We start from the raw sequence: 14,461 nt of genomic DNA on the forward strand, positions 1-14,461 counted from the left end.
TTATTTGTCACCAGCTGTTATTGATCGCTCGCTGAAAGGCAGCTGCTCGTATTTACGACCGTTTTACTGTCATTTGTTTACGCCAGTTTTGTTAAACTGAGAGATGGAGTGGAAAAGACCAAGAAGGAGAAGGTTTTTTTGTCTTTCTATCTATCTATCTATCTATCTATCTATCTATCTATCTATCTATCTATCTATCTATCTATCTATCTATCTATCTATCTATCTATCTATCTATCTATCTATCTATCTATCTATCTATCTATCTATCTATCTATCTATCTATCTATCTATCTATCTATCTATCTATCTATCTATCTATCTATCTATCTATCTATCTATCTGTCTGTCTGTCTGTCTGTCTGTCTGTCTGTCTGTCTGTCTGTCTGTCTGTCTGTCTGTCTGTCTGTCTGTCTGTCTGTCTATTTATTGCTAGGCAACAGCAACATGGATGCCAAAATACCTCATTGTTGGCGTCTAGAAGCCACAGAGGCTAAGAATTTAGCCAACTGGCAGGTGAGTAATGTATTGCAAGATATGCAACTGCATATTTACAGACTGACCATTGGGAACATCAAGGTTTTCCTCAGAATTTCCTCAGTATTATTAAATTACAAAGTCATTAAATTAGTAAATTAGTAGTTGAATTACACAACCCTATTTTGCTAAGATTACTAAATATATTAACTTACCATTGAATCCAAGATCAACTTCTAGTGGAAACCTCTGCCGTTTTTGAAAACATCAGCAAACACGTCACAGAAAATGTTCTGGTCAGGAATACCACAAGTGGGGGGTTCATTTGATTTAATAACATGGTAAACACGAGCTGATTTGAAGGCAGCATATCCATCCATCCATCCATCCATCCATCCATCCATATCCATCCATCCATCCATCCATCCATCCATCCATCCATCCATCCATCCATCACTCCCAATTCCTGTGTATTCATATGAATGAATTTCCTGATATAGACTGGTCACCTGCCAAGCTATCATGTCCATAACAACCTCACCCTTTCATTTAGCTCATGAGTTTCCTTTGTTCCTTGATTGCTGTCAGCAGCTTTGTGAATAGCTCCCAAGTGCCATATAGAAGGGCTTCTAGTGGTAAGACAAGATTTTGGTGAATGTCACCCCAGATACTTTCATAAAAAATGGAGATGTCCAGCATCAACAACAACGAAATATAATTTTTCTGTTGTGTAATTAGGAGACAGGCTGTGCACGCATGCTCCCTGTAAACAATCTGAATGATTGGGAGAGCTAGACATTCACAGCTAGTTTGTGTTGCTTTGATTAAATTGTGTTTGTGTTTGTCGGCCCTGCGAGGATAGTCTCTGATTATGTTGTGAACATTGACTAAGGTGTCTAATGAATTTTACAGCTCACAATTAAGTGCATTGAGTGCCTCATTCACACGTGTTCACTTCCATATTTTCCACCAACACTTTTTGTCTGCATCTCACTTTGTCTCCCCACTTTGACATCTGCTATTTTCACCTTTGTAGCATGATGGAACAATGACAGCTAATCACACCAAAAAGTGGCACACAAAAACATCCATCTGTGCGTCGTCGCCAAGCATTTGGTCCTTGAAATTTGGTGACATACAGACAGTGGATAAAGCATTCTGGCTGGAGAGCTTAATGCTAACATATTAGCCAGAGTTCTGTGAATTTTCAATTTAATTTATTTGTTTAATTTGCAGAGAGAGCTAAAGTAACGCTTCGTCCCGCAGCTGAATGTGACTCAGACCAAGACTGTTTGTGGCTTTCCCTACTTCTCTGCACAGGAAATTGCTTCAGTCCAACTCACAGGGGTGACTTAGCAGGGGTTGAATCAGCTGGGGGCTCACAGCTTCAGGTGATTTGTGTGGATTGCTCATGCATCATATGTTGGCCTTTCACCTCCTGCCACAAAACAGGTGAAATGGAGTTGACCCTAACCTTGCTTTTCTGAAGCATGCAAAGGAAATGGAATCTGATAGGGTTCATCAGATCACACAAACTTTTGGGCCAAGTACAAAATCCACATCTACCGGAGTCTGTTTTTTTGGACGAAGCACACCGCTCTCAATCTCTATTTACCCCTGCTGTCTTCAATCTATCTTTTCCTCTTTACCTCTGACCTTTTCACTTTTGAGTTCCTTCATACCAATCTGTTCTTTCATCTTGTCGTCTATTCTTTCTCAATCCTGCCATACTATTGACCTTTCAGTTTCATTCTTCCTCCATTTCTCTGCTTCTCCTCTCTTCCTGGTCCAGGCTGTAATTCAGCTTGTTTCAGGGCCAGTTAGGCAGCCAGTGGAGTTAATCTGTCTTTTCAGGTCATAAATCACTGCTTGGCATCTCTCTCTCTTTCTCTCTCTCTCTTTCTTCTTACTCTCTCCTTTCCTTGCTTTTACCTGCTGTGTGGACGTGGAGCATGCTTTGAGGTGATTGCGCCTGACAGTCAATGCTGGTGTTCTTTGCATGCATGTTTGTGTGCACATGTGTGGGTTTGTGTGCGGTTATCACTGCTTTAACACCCAACAGATAGGGAGTGAAACTGCATACTCTGGAAGTGCCACAGCCAATAAGAAACGATTGCTTAAATGTCAAAACCAATCAGAAGTGATGCTTCTTACTGCCGAGCTGTTTGGATCTGTGAGTTTGGATGGTGTGTGTGTGTGTGTGTGTGTGTTGGCCGTTTTGCAAACAACAATGGCACGCACTGACACTCTTAACAGATGGAATCTACTGGCCTAAAATTCACTCATAAGCTCAGGCCAAACTTTTAAAAGGATAAATTGAAGCAGATTTTGTGCATGCATTTGTGTGTATGCGCAAGCCTGTGTGTGCAATCTGACATGTCTACAACCAAGCAGGTGCATGGGAAACGGTTGGCCCCTACAACAGACAAAACCACATCAGGAACTAGAGTGGTGGAATTGATGGGGGAAGAAATGCTGAAGAAAGAGGGGGAAGGAGAGAAAACAGCTTAGCGTAGCAGGAGGGAAGACAGAGAAAAGGGGAAATGCAGGAGGAGAGTAAAGTTGAATAGCAGGAGGGCGGGAGTGAGAGAGTGGGTGAATGAATGTGTTGTGGATCTATTGTGCCCGGCTCCTGAATGAAGTGTTAGTAAGCTAAGTAGTAACTGGTGATTTACAGCTCCGAGGCCATATCAGCTGAAGTGGACAAACAATACCCTTTCATACGCAACATTCAGCAACCAGAAGAACTATGTAGGACTGTGATCTGTATCTGAAGTGGGGCAAAATGTTATGTGCAAGGAGAGACTTCAGCAGAGAGGAAGAAGGGAGATAGAGGAAAAACTAATGAGGGGCAGACACAGAAGAAAGGAAAACTAAAGCTGAGATGCTCTTTGTCTCATTTTAGTTTTAAGTTGTTGTTTTTTTATAACTAGTGCATTAATTAGGTCTTGTATTGTCTCGGTTACAAAATGCACGACAGGATCTTTTCTCTGAAGGATAATTGCATTATGTACTGTGTTCAAATTCATCCCGAAGCTGTGTTTGGTGTTTTTGTGTATGCATTTAGGGTTGTATTGTAAACAATCTGCAGATTCTCTCTGCTGGCTGCAGGTTTGCAGGATGATTTTCATTTCTCCCTCTGAGCTTTGAGTTATGTTCAGCAACTTAAATAATTTCCCAACTGCTACAAATGTAAAGAAACACAATAACTAGACACCCACTTTGATAACAAGAGGCTGTCAGTTCGAACTTTTCAAGTTTGTATTTGTTAATTATGTTTTCAAAAAAAAATATTCTGTCAGCCTCTCACTTTCTCTGTCAGACTATTCCCCCACACTCGGTGAGAAATGTGGAGACGCCAGTCATTATGAGCAAAGCCGCCCAGCATGGGAACCCTGAACGCAGACCTATCCGTGGCATTAGAACAACAAGCCCTGTGACGAATGGGAGAAAATAGAGGAGTAGCGATGTGTGTGTGCGTGTGTGAGCATGTGTGTGTGTCCTCAGCTCCACTTCTGCCATTCTGATTTGTTGAGAAAGAGGGAGATTCAGTTGAACCATTCTGACTCTATTGCAGTGCAAAATTGTGATAAGGGCCACACACACACACACACACACACACACACACACACACACACACACACACACACACACACACACACACACACACACACACACACACACACACACACACACACACACACACACACACACACACACGGATACACACACAATCATTCACCTCATCAAAAACTTTCCATTCCATACTGCCGTGGCCATTCTGCTCTGCATACAGATTGCAATGAAGATAATCTGTGAGGAGGGTTCTGCGAACACTCAAAATAACTCACTCTTTTGCACGTGCACAAAAATAAAGCAACACACAAGTTCCGCAAAAGTAACAGTTGGCTCTAACTTGCCTCCACAAACCCATGAGACCTCCTTTCAGAGACCCCAGAGACCTCCGCCTCCATGCTAATACTCCTCCATCCCTTTCCAGTTCACCCCCTCCTCTGTTCCATCCTTCCCCCTCTGCTGCCCTTCCCGCCCCAGAGAGTTCTCAGGTCTGACAGAACAGTTAATCATACACTCTCTGCAGATCTCATCCTATGTGTGTGCATTACCATGTATGTGTGTATGTGTCTGTGTGGGCACACATGTGCCCAGTTGTACATCTTCATTTGCAGTAAAACAGAGGATTTGTCTTTCTCACCTCTATTTTTCACTCATTTCTTTTCACCTTTTTTTTTAACTCTTCTTTTCCTGCCTTGATATTTGGTGAGTTTTATAAACTCAAGTGCATAACCTAAAGAATATTTTTTAACATGCAAGCACCAGTGAATGATTGAAGTACTTTATGATAATGCGAGATATAACTTTTGGGTGGTTACAGGTGTATTATTCTTTTTGGCAAATTATTTTCCTGGTTGACTATGATTCTTTTGGACAGTGGACATTAGAGTAAATACAACCATCAACAGCACTTTAGGTCCAGAATTAGGGTGACATCCCTGAAGGAGTACAGCAGAAAAGGATAAGCTTAAAGCTATTTACATCTGTTGGGTGCCAATTTTAACATTGGTCTCCATCCTCCCGTTCATACTGGCCACGGAAAAAATAATTCTTAACATAGTTACATTGAAAGAGGTTCATTAAGTTACTGCTGTCTCTAATACAAAATATGAAATGGGAAAATAAAAGCTTAATACTTAATAGGAAATCTAGGCATGTTTCTTGATTCATAACTAATTTGTTTCATGATTCATTCATCGTTACTTGAAAACATTGCAATGGCAGGGCGTTGATGAGATGAGGGAGAGGCAGCTGGACCAAATGAGCTACAGCCGGTTTTTGAAAATTGTGGCTCTGACACCAAATCTTTGCACTTATAACACATGAAAGTAGTCCATGAGCCGTGATAAATAAATAAAAACACCATCCACATGATTAATCATGTCACAGGCTTTATATAGGCAGAGAGGGACAGGCTCATTAACCAGTTTAGAGCTGTGCACTTACATCTAAAGTTTACTGATGACTGCGTATTAGATCTGATTTGATCTGACTTTAAAAACAATTCTTCTATCATTTATTGTAGCAATTGAAATGGAAATGGTTACTTTTTTTGTTTCTCAAGACCCCCACCCAACCCCAAATTGTGTCGCTACTTGAGAAACTCAGGTCTCTTTCAGTGGCGCTAAACCCCTCCTTGCTGCCCTGTAATTTGAACACGGTGAATTTTGTATGAGCACATGTCTATTTCATTTTATTAACCCAGACTGCTGAAGTTTTATATTACCTTCAGATAAACATTTTACACTGAGTGAGGATTCAGTGTTGAGTGGATTTTGTCTCGCAATACTAACATGGCCATGAGCAGGAGCAAGGATTGTCAAAATCTGTTTCAGTGGTAAAATGTGCCCGTTATTATTGTTTTAAGACATATTTGAAACATTGTGAACTTGTCTGCACTTGCAAAAATCTCACAATAGTTGTTTTTGAAAAATATAATGCAACTGTGAAGAACCAAAAAAAGCCTGTAGTTGCAGTTTTTGTTGAGAATCTGGAGCCACCTAGGAAACTGTGCCGATGTAAACTGATCTCAGTGTGTAAAACTGACTGAGTGCCCTTTTAGTCATGAAGTAAAGTGTCTTTAACTCTGGTCTGTGGAGGCTGCTGCTGATGCAGGAGCTTGTGAGTTTGTGCCTGCGGCTGAATGTCTTCTTCTATGGCGATTATGAGTTCAGAAATAATCCCTGTTTTAAAAATAATAACTAAATCATCAACATAAGGTGAAGAAATAACAGTTTTCATGTTATGTCCAATACATCCAGCCTATAAGTATTATGTTAGAGAGATGTCTACTAAAGTTGACATGTCAGCCCCATCCCGTCTTGTCACCCTACATAACTAAGAGGCGTCAGTGAGTCACTGTGGTGTCCAACCTGCACTCAGAACAACATGAGAGGAAGTAGAAATATAATTGGATATTCTAATTTTCTGTTATGCTGCCTTCAAATGGAATTCATTTGCACCGTACGCTTGGCGTTCACTTAGTTCAATTGTGAGAACACTGTTGCTTAGCAGCTGCAACATAGACAACGTCTAGAAGCCACAGAGGCTAACCGTTTAGCAAGTTAGCAGATGGGTAATGCTGGAAATGCAAAGGCATAATGACAGAGAGATAACAGGACATTGTTGGAACTTCTTGGATTTTCCTCTGATGTATTGTTAAGATATGAAGGAAAAACTCAATATCACAAAGATTACAATGTATTGGCTTAGCATCTAATTAGGTTGCAGATGAATCGGAAGTCACAAGATTGTGTATACCAAAGGGAGTATTATAAATACTCACGATACATGGTTTTGCTGTGGCTGTTAGCGATTATGCTTTTGCTGAAAATGCAAATATGCAAACTAAAACATAAATTGTAGGGTTATCTTATTTTTTTAGGTGATCCACCACTGGGTCTATAATCTAACTGTACAATCAACAGCAATTTTATACCAAACTGCTGAAACTCTGAGAGCCGGAATGAGGGCCGACTGGGTGCCATAGTGACACACTTTCCCTGCTCAACATCAAATTGGCATTACAGACAGGACTTAGATCTTTAATATTGCACTTTTAAAGCTCTGTAACTTTCCACACATTGTCGCCTTCGCCCACAGCGACAGATCTTCAGCAATATTGACCAAAGTTGTTATAAAAGGTTGTGAGGAAGCTTGTGTTTTATTTGAATCAGCCTTTTCAAGACTTGGAAAATATCTCAGCTAGTGAAGTGTGAACCTGCTGGGCTTATGCTTGATTTTGATGCGTGAAACTACAAATGTGGTGTGAAATGTGTCGCTTCCTGTATGGTGGCTCAGTTTTAGGGGAACTTTATTGGCAATGTCAGCTTTGACAGGAGCAACCTAATAAGTCAGGGCTATCTGATCAACTTAGTAGCAGACTCCATAACTTCCATCCATGGTTAATGTGCAGACGTGTGTTTTATATGGCAGCACATTATTGAATATGTTAACAAACTTTGGTTTGTGCTGAACAGATCTACAAATAATTTAATATTTATTGATTAGCTCCAGACAACATGAAGTCAAGTCAAATTTATTTATATAGCACATTTAAACATAACAAAAGTTGACCAAAGTGATGCAATTAACTAATCAGAATTAAACAGTCAAATAGACTTTATCATAAGGAGAAAAGAGCAAACTAAACATTTAAAATCAAAAGCAAAATTAAGCCAACACAAAATACTATAAATACAGCAGCAGTAAATATAAACTTAAATAGTGGTTCATTTGGGGAAAAAATAAGTTTTAAATAGGCAGCATCCACCCACCACGAACAAAGACATTTGATTATTAAGACTGTGATCAGGCTAAGTGTTTTCTTTCTTTTGTGTTGTGAACAGAGTTGGGTCATGTAGAGAAGATTGAATTCATGTGGTGCATTTAACATGTGGGAGAGAGTTTGGTTTCAGGATGTCAACCACAACATTGAAAACACCTTCTGTTCACATTCTCATGTTTCGGATACTCCCCTGAAGGCTGCAGATAAATTAATGTGTAAGTCAAACCATCCTTGTTCAGCCCTCATGCTGATATGATATGCAGAGGGACACACACACTCTCACACACGCACACACTTCAAGTGTATGGAAGTGTGGGTGTGAGTGAATAATACCAGTCAGCAATTTTGAGGTGTGAAAATTGCTCCTGCTCTCCAGGATATTTTTAATTTCCTATTAAACATCATTACACCCGCATGATTATGCATGGAAACGACACCCGTGCACATGCACACTACACACACACACACACACACACACACACACACACACACACACACACACACACACACACACACACACACACACACACACACACACACACACACACACACACACACACACACACACACACACACACGCGCACATATATGCCCTCACACTCTGTCAAAGATAAACTTACTAAGTTCACACTGATCATGTGAGTCTCATTCTTGTCCACTGTTTCATTAGATAGGGGGACGAGTGATCTATTCTGGGAGAGGAAGGTAACTCTGTTGGTTGCTCAACTGAAGAGACGTCTCCAATAGCAACTGAGACCTATGGCCTGATTCCTGTGGCGTGCAGCTCTCCTACTTGTGGTTCTGAGTGTCCATGTCTGTCTGTGCTTGTCTGGGTTCATGCCTGTGTGTGCAGCCTTTGAGTGTCTACCTGTGTTTTGCATGTGTGTTTGTGTGTATACAGACGAAACAGGATCCGATCTATCACTCACAGATCTGTGATGGTGGCACACAGCGAGGGATGAACACGTTAGTGTCAGTTGCAGACGAGGGAGACGAGCAGAGGAGAGGAGTGATGTGACTGTTATTGATCTTGCCTGGTAATTACAACACGATTTATTACCAGAGAACGAGGGGGTGGGGGGGCAGAAAAGAGGCGATATCATATTTAGTTTGGGGTTGTAAGTCAGGTTTTTGGCGAGAGTGAACAAGGTCAGTGAGAGACAGAGATGGATCACTTTACCCCTCCCTCCCTTGAGTGCTGTGCGATCTGATCACTGCTGTGCTTTCTGACATCCTCCCCCGTCTTTCTCTCTCCACTCATTCCTGTTTTCTATTTTTTAAATCCTCATATGACGATAGGACCATATGCAACACAAGCGGACACATGTTTGTCTTCACATGCTTCTGCATACATTTAGCTTGCCTGTGCCTGGTGCTTTTTTGTCTGTCAGAAGCATCACAATAATCAGTGGGGAGATGAAGTGTTGATATGATACAAAATGAAGGTGCACTCTTCACTCTTAACAAGCAACAAGCCTGCCCGTGTCTGTGGCTTGTAAAAGTGTGGGAGTGTTGGGTTGTTTACAGAGATGTGTGGGCGTTAAGCATGATCTTGTGGGTATGTGTGTGCATTTATGTGTGTGTTTCTGTTTGTGTGGAGGCAATATTGTTCCTGAATATGTCAAAAACTAAGTTCTTATTTGCCAACCACATCCTGTCTTTCAATGAGTCACATAGAAAAACACACTTGCATCAAAACACACTGCTGTGAACCTGCTCACTTGTACACATGTTTGATTTAATTGTATTGTTCATTTCACGTTTTCTAAATGAATCAATACATTTTTATTTGTTAGCCGATACTTGTTTTGTAATGAGGTTGCTGTTCTTGCCGAAATGCTCTTGAGTGAGGAAAAAAAGCCAGTATTTTCACAACAAAAAAATATCTTGAAATTGGTACATTGAGAGTTTTACACAGGTGCATACAGAACATACATTAAAATACATTAAAACATTAAAACAGAACACTTTAAATCTTTCAATCTGTAATCTTATATTAAACAATGACGTTTTTCCCTTATGGTATTTATTTTTATATTCTTTTTTAATATGTAAATGTTGCTCTCTATCATCACCAAGCCCTCCTTTCACTGTAGATTATTTTTTCTTTCTATCACAGTGAGACATACGTTTTCTATAGGAGTGTCATGTTCTACTGTGGGATGGATTAAATTAAAATTAGCACTTTATCTGGGTCTGCGAAATACAAAATACATTTGATATTATTCATAGCAGAGCATAGTTTGCTGGTGTATGTTGCTATGGTAATCCTACTACTGGCAGCATTCCAGTAATAGATTGATTCAGGTCTGGTTATTCTATACACTATATGGAAGAAGAAAATATCTTTGTGTGTGTGCACATGTGTACATGTGTGTGCTGTCCTGCATGTGTGTGCTTCATTTTACCAATCTGCAAGTAATGTATTGATTGGCTAAAATATATTTCCTCTAATGTGCTCGGGGATGAGGAGCAGAGGGGGCAGCTTTCACTTAGCCTCCAAGCTCTTAAGAGAACATCTATCTGTCAACATTTCCAGGCATGGGGAGGGATCAGGACCGGGTAGGTGGTTCAATCACACACACACACACACACACACACACACACACACACACACACACACACACACACACACACACACACACACACACACACACACACACACACACACACACACACACACACACACACCAAAGAAGGAGCAGGAATCATTGAAATAGCAACAGCATCAAGCAGCCAACACACCTTAGCAAAGCGAGCATGTTGTTGTTTACACTGTGGGAGGCAAAGAGTTGATACATCTCCGAGAGCTTCTGGTTTGAGCAATATCCTGCGCTCTGTGGAAACAGCCAGGAGAGGAGAGCCTCATTATTAGTGCCAGGGCACAAGTTCCAGTATGTGTTCAGTGGAAGTGGGCCACAATCTGTCCAATGTTTTGTTTTTGTTTTTAATTAGGAGGGTATAGCGTTGCACTGTCTGGATGGCTCCCGCCCTGACTCCTGCGATGATGTGATGCATTATGATGATAATGTCTTCCCCTGTTTTTACACTTCAGCTCCATTTGCCTCTCTTCAGGCCTCACACAGGAGTAGAAACTCACAGAGACACCATTTAGCTCTCAGCAGGGACAGAGAAGAGGGGGAATCAGTCGCTCCTCCTCTCTTATCTCTCACTTAACAAAAGCCTGTGATGAAGACAACAAGTGTTCTCCCTCCCGCTCTCTGTTTCTCCCGCTCTCTCTCATTTATCTCTATGCTCTCCTCTGTTTAACAGTCAGAGTGCTAGATGAACATGGCAGCTCTGACACTTTTCACATAGCCCTTTGTTATGGGTGCTCCCACATGTGTTCGTGTGAGTGACTGCATCCCTGTGTGTAACGCTACGTGTTAGAAAATGCATATGCTTACACATGTGTGATCATGCCCTCTTGTTCTCAGCTTTCACAGCAGTTATTATTCTGTGGTTTGTGGCAGTGACCGTCCCTGTAATTTAACAGTTAACACACACACACACACACACACACACACACACACACACACACACACACACACACACACACACACACACACACACACACACACACACACACACACACACACACACACACGGAAACACATCCACATTATAGCCCACTTGGTACCCCTCGTGCAGCCGTCTAGTTTTCATTTCTGGGTTGTTGTCTCCGGCTAGCACCATAGAAGAAGTGGTTCTTCACTTGTAATATGGAGGAAATGGGTGAACAGCCTCTCTAATTACACTTCACCCACTGACACTAATTTACATACAAACACAATCGCACTCCAATCCAAACCTTCATTATCTCTGGATTCCATTCTGTAGGGCATGCTATTTTGGCTGTTATATTTCATTCAAGCTCTGTTTCTCACCACCACTGCTTAGTCATTACACTAAGTGAGAGCCACAATAAGGACATTTCCAATGAGTGTATATCACACAAGAACGTGTAAATTTCTTAAATTAAGTAAAGGGTAAGTGAAAGGAATATGATAACAGAAAGAAAACAGGTTTTCTTCTCAATGCGCCTTCTTCATTATGCAAATTATATGTGTGTGTGTGTGTGTGTGTGTGTGTGTGTGTGTGTGTGTGTGTGTGTGTGTGTGTGTGTGTGTGTGTGTGTGTGTGTGTGTGTTTGTATAGCCCTTCATGCTTAAAGTTATGTGTAGTCAGCCCTAGGTGAGTTATTGTTTGCAGTCTGGCAGCACAATCCTGTGTCTCTGTTCACGTTGATACATTTTCCTCACAGGTCTGACTTGTGCCCCCTCTCTTAAACACAAACCACATGCACACACACTAAATACGCTCCATTGTAAGGCCATTACAATGTGAATGAAGGGGGCCTCCAGTTCCACTGAGATTTGTGTGAGTAAGAGTGTGTCAGTGCAAGTAGGTTAGAGAGATTGATGAACTCTAGGGAGAGAAAGGGGAAAACCTAATCAAGTTAAAAACACGATGATTGACAAGTTGTGGCTGCTTGATTGACATTGTGTAGAAGTAGGCCTAATAGGGCGGACATGGGACAAACATGCACGAGTGTATTTGAATAGTGTTGACCAGAAATGTAGTGTTCAGTCCCATGATTGTTCATTCTTGTGAAAATCTATTTTCTCTCTAGGCGTTCCTCCGTTTCCTTCTTTTTATCCTTACAACTTGTGCAAGGAGCGAGCGAATCAGTAGGGCGCGCCATTAACTTGCACCGGTGCGTATCGGTGTGTGACATCCCTCATCCAACTAACACCAACTAACGGGCCGTGAGCTTTTACCGGGCCCGTGACCGCTGATGCTCGAGAAAAAGGCTGTTTGTGTCAATCAAACGGAGCCTCCTCCCTCCCCTCCTCGATCTCCCACCCCGCTCTCTCTCCCTCGATCGCCTCCACTTGTGTAGGCGCTCTTAAACCAGAGCATTTACGCGCGACAGTCAGTCGTTAACGGGCAGCCCGATATCGGTGCTCCCTCCGTCTACTTCCAGCCTAATCTCCACCTTAATAAACCGAGATAAAGGGGCAAGTGGACTTACTCGGAGGGAGGAGAAGACAGCAGGGGAGACGAGAGTAAGCAAAGAAGGATGAAAGGGGGGAGGAGAGCGGATCATTCCGGCTGGCCGCCCCTGCTGCTCTAGTGGAGGTAGAGAGGAGGGGAGATGGCACATCGCCTCAGCATCCAAAACACACGGGAGTGGTGCGCCGCCGAGACCGGAGCCCTGGACTCACCAGAAGCAGCATCACACTCACTGCTCTACCGCCTCGCCTCTTGCCGTGCGACAGCGCCTCAGCCTCGGTTAGAGGTAAGTCGGCGAGCCGGTGCTCGTTCTTAACATAAACTTCAGCATCAGGAAGCGGGATGGAAAACTCTGGAATTACGACTTAATTTGTCTTTAATGTGAACTCCTCGGTGTTTTTGCTGCCGGGTGCCTTCTTTTTTTAAATTTTTTATTATTAGCCTTTATTTTCAATTGAAGGTCGAAACAGAATAGAAGAAATGTTAAATTAGCACCGCTTTTGTTTTTATTCCAATTTTTTGGTGTTTCTACTTAACACCACGATACTTCATTGCTTTTAAAATGGCATGCTTTTCCTTTGGCTTTTATAAATTATTGCAGATGAAATAACAATAAATTGTTAAAAAGCCCAATATTTTTTTTAAAATGACGAACAACAAACTGGCAAAACATTTGTTGATTGTCCACAATATTTCCAATTTAAATTTTGAAATTAAAATTAAACTTTTTTCATGTAGCATTTTTACAAAATACTTGAAACAACAGCTGTAGGCAATACATATTTTTTATTTTTTTTATTAGATGTTTTATAATACCACTGAGTTATTAAATAACAGGCGAAAACGTCCACGTGCAGTGCCTGTGGTAATCCAATTCAAGCGCCCTCCTGTGGCTCTCAGTAGTGAGCTATATGCATACCTATAGTAAGAGGTTAAACCTGCTCTCACGCGCAGTTCAGTGGCTCAGCTGTATCTCTGTTGTACAGTAGTTTCTCCTTTGAGATCTCTGATCATCAGTTTGAATTAATCACTTTTCAGATACACCTTTGCTTAGTAGGTGAGACAGTTCTCACATTTTCGTTGCATGTTAAAACACCTGCTACCACCACATTTATCTGGGATAGTCCTCTCATTCAAGTGCCAATTAGGATGACACACATTTTATCAAAGCAAAAATTGCAACTTTCTTCTTTCTTCTTTTGGCAGAGCAAGAAAGAAAACTACTCTTTTCTTTCTTTTAAAAAAAAAATATTATCTTGTATTATATTGAAGTAATATGACTGGAGTCCATCCTCTATGACCTTCTCCTCTTCTGCTTGCATGTGTTCACTAACGGCAAGGAACACGGAAAGAAGAATGGAGAACGTGAGGAAAGACTATTGATATTCAAACAGACAGAAGGAGAGAAGAAGGGTGTAGAAAGCCAGAATGGGGGGAGGGGGGGGAGAGAGAGAGAGAGAGAGAAAGAGATGCTGTGGGATCTTTTCTTCTCTCTGGCTCCCGGCACATACATTAAGATGCTAATCCTGGTCTTTTTTGTCTCTTTCTATAATTCATTGCATTTTGTTCCTCTCTCTGCTCTTTTTCTCTGCCTCCCTTATTCTTGCA

The 14,461-nt window shown here is 41.5% G+C and overlaps 1 protein-coding gene across 1 annotated transcript in view; it reads left to right on the forward strand.

The window, feature by feature from the left end:
- Nucleotides 1–12,721: 12,721 nt before the first annotated feature.
- Nucleotides 12,722–14,461, forward strand: part of ndst3 (N-deacetylase/N-sulfotransferase (heparan glucosaminyl) 3) — a 42,247-nt gene continuing 40,507 nt past the window's right edge. Inside the window, 1 exon segment of the mRNA XM_069697546.1 lies at nucleotides 12,722–13,139. The gene's annotated coding sequence lies outside the window, so the exon portion shown is untranslated.

The sequence above is a fragment of the Brachyistius frenatus genome, unplaced genomic scaffold (genome assembly GCF_029030835.1).
Source record: "Brachyistius frenatus isolate BFR_SWC_R1_liver_20210118 unplaced genomic scaffold, ASM2903083v1 Contig_23, whole genome shotgun sequence".
In the NCBI taxonomy this organism is placed as follows: Eukaryota; Metazoa; Chordata; class Actinopteri; family Embiotocidae; genus Brachyistius; species Brachyistius frenatus.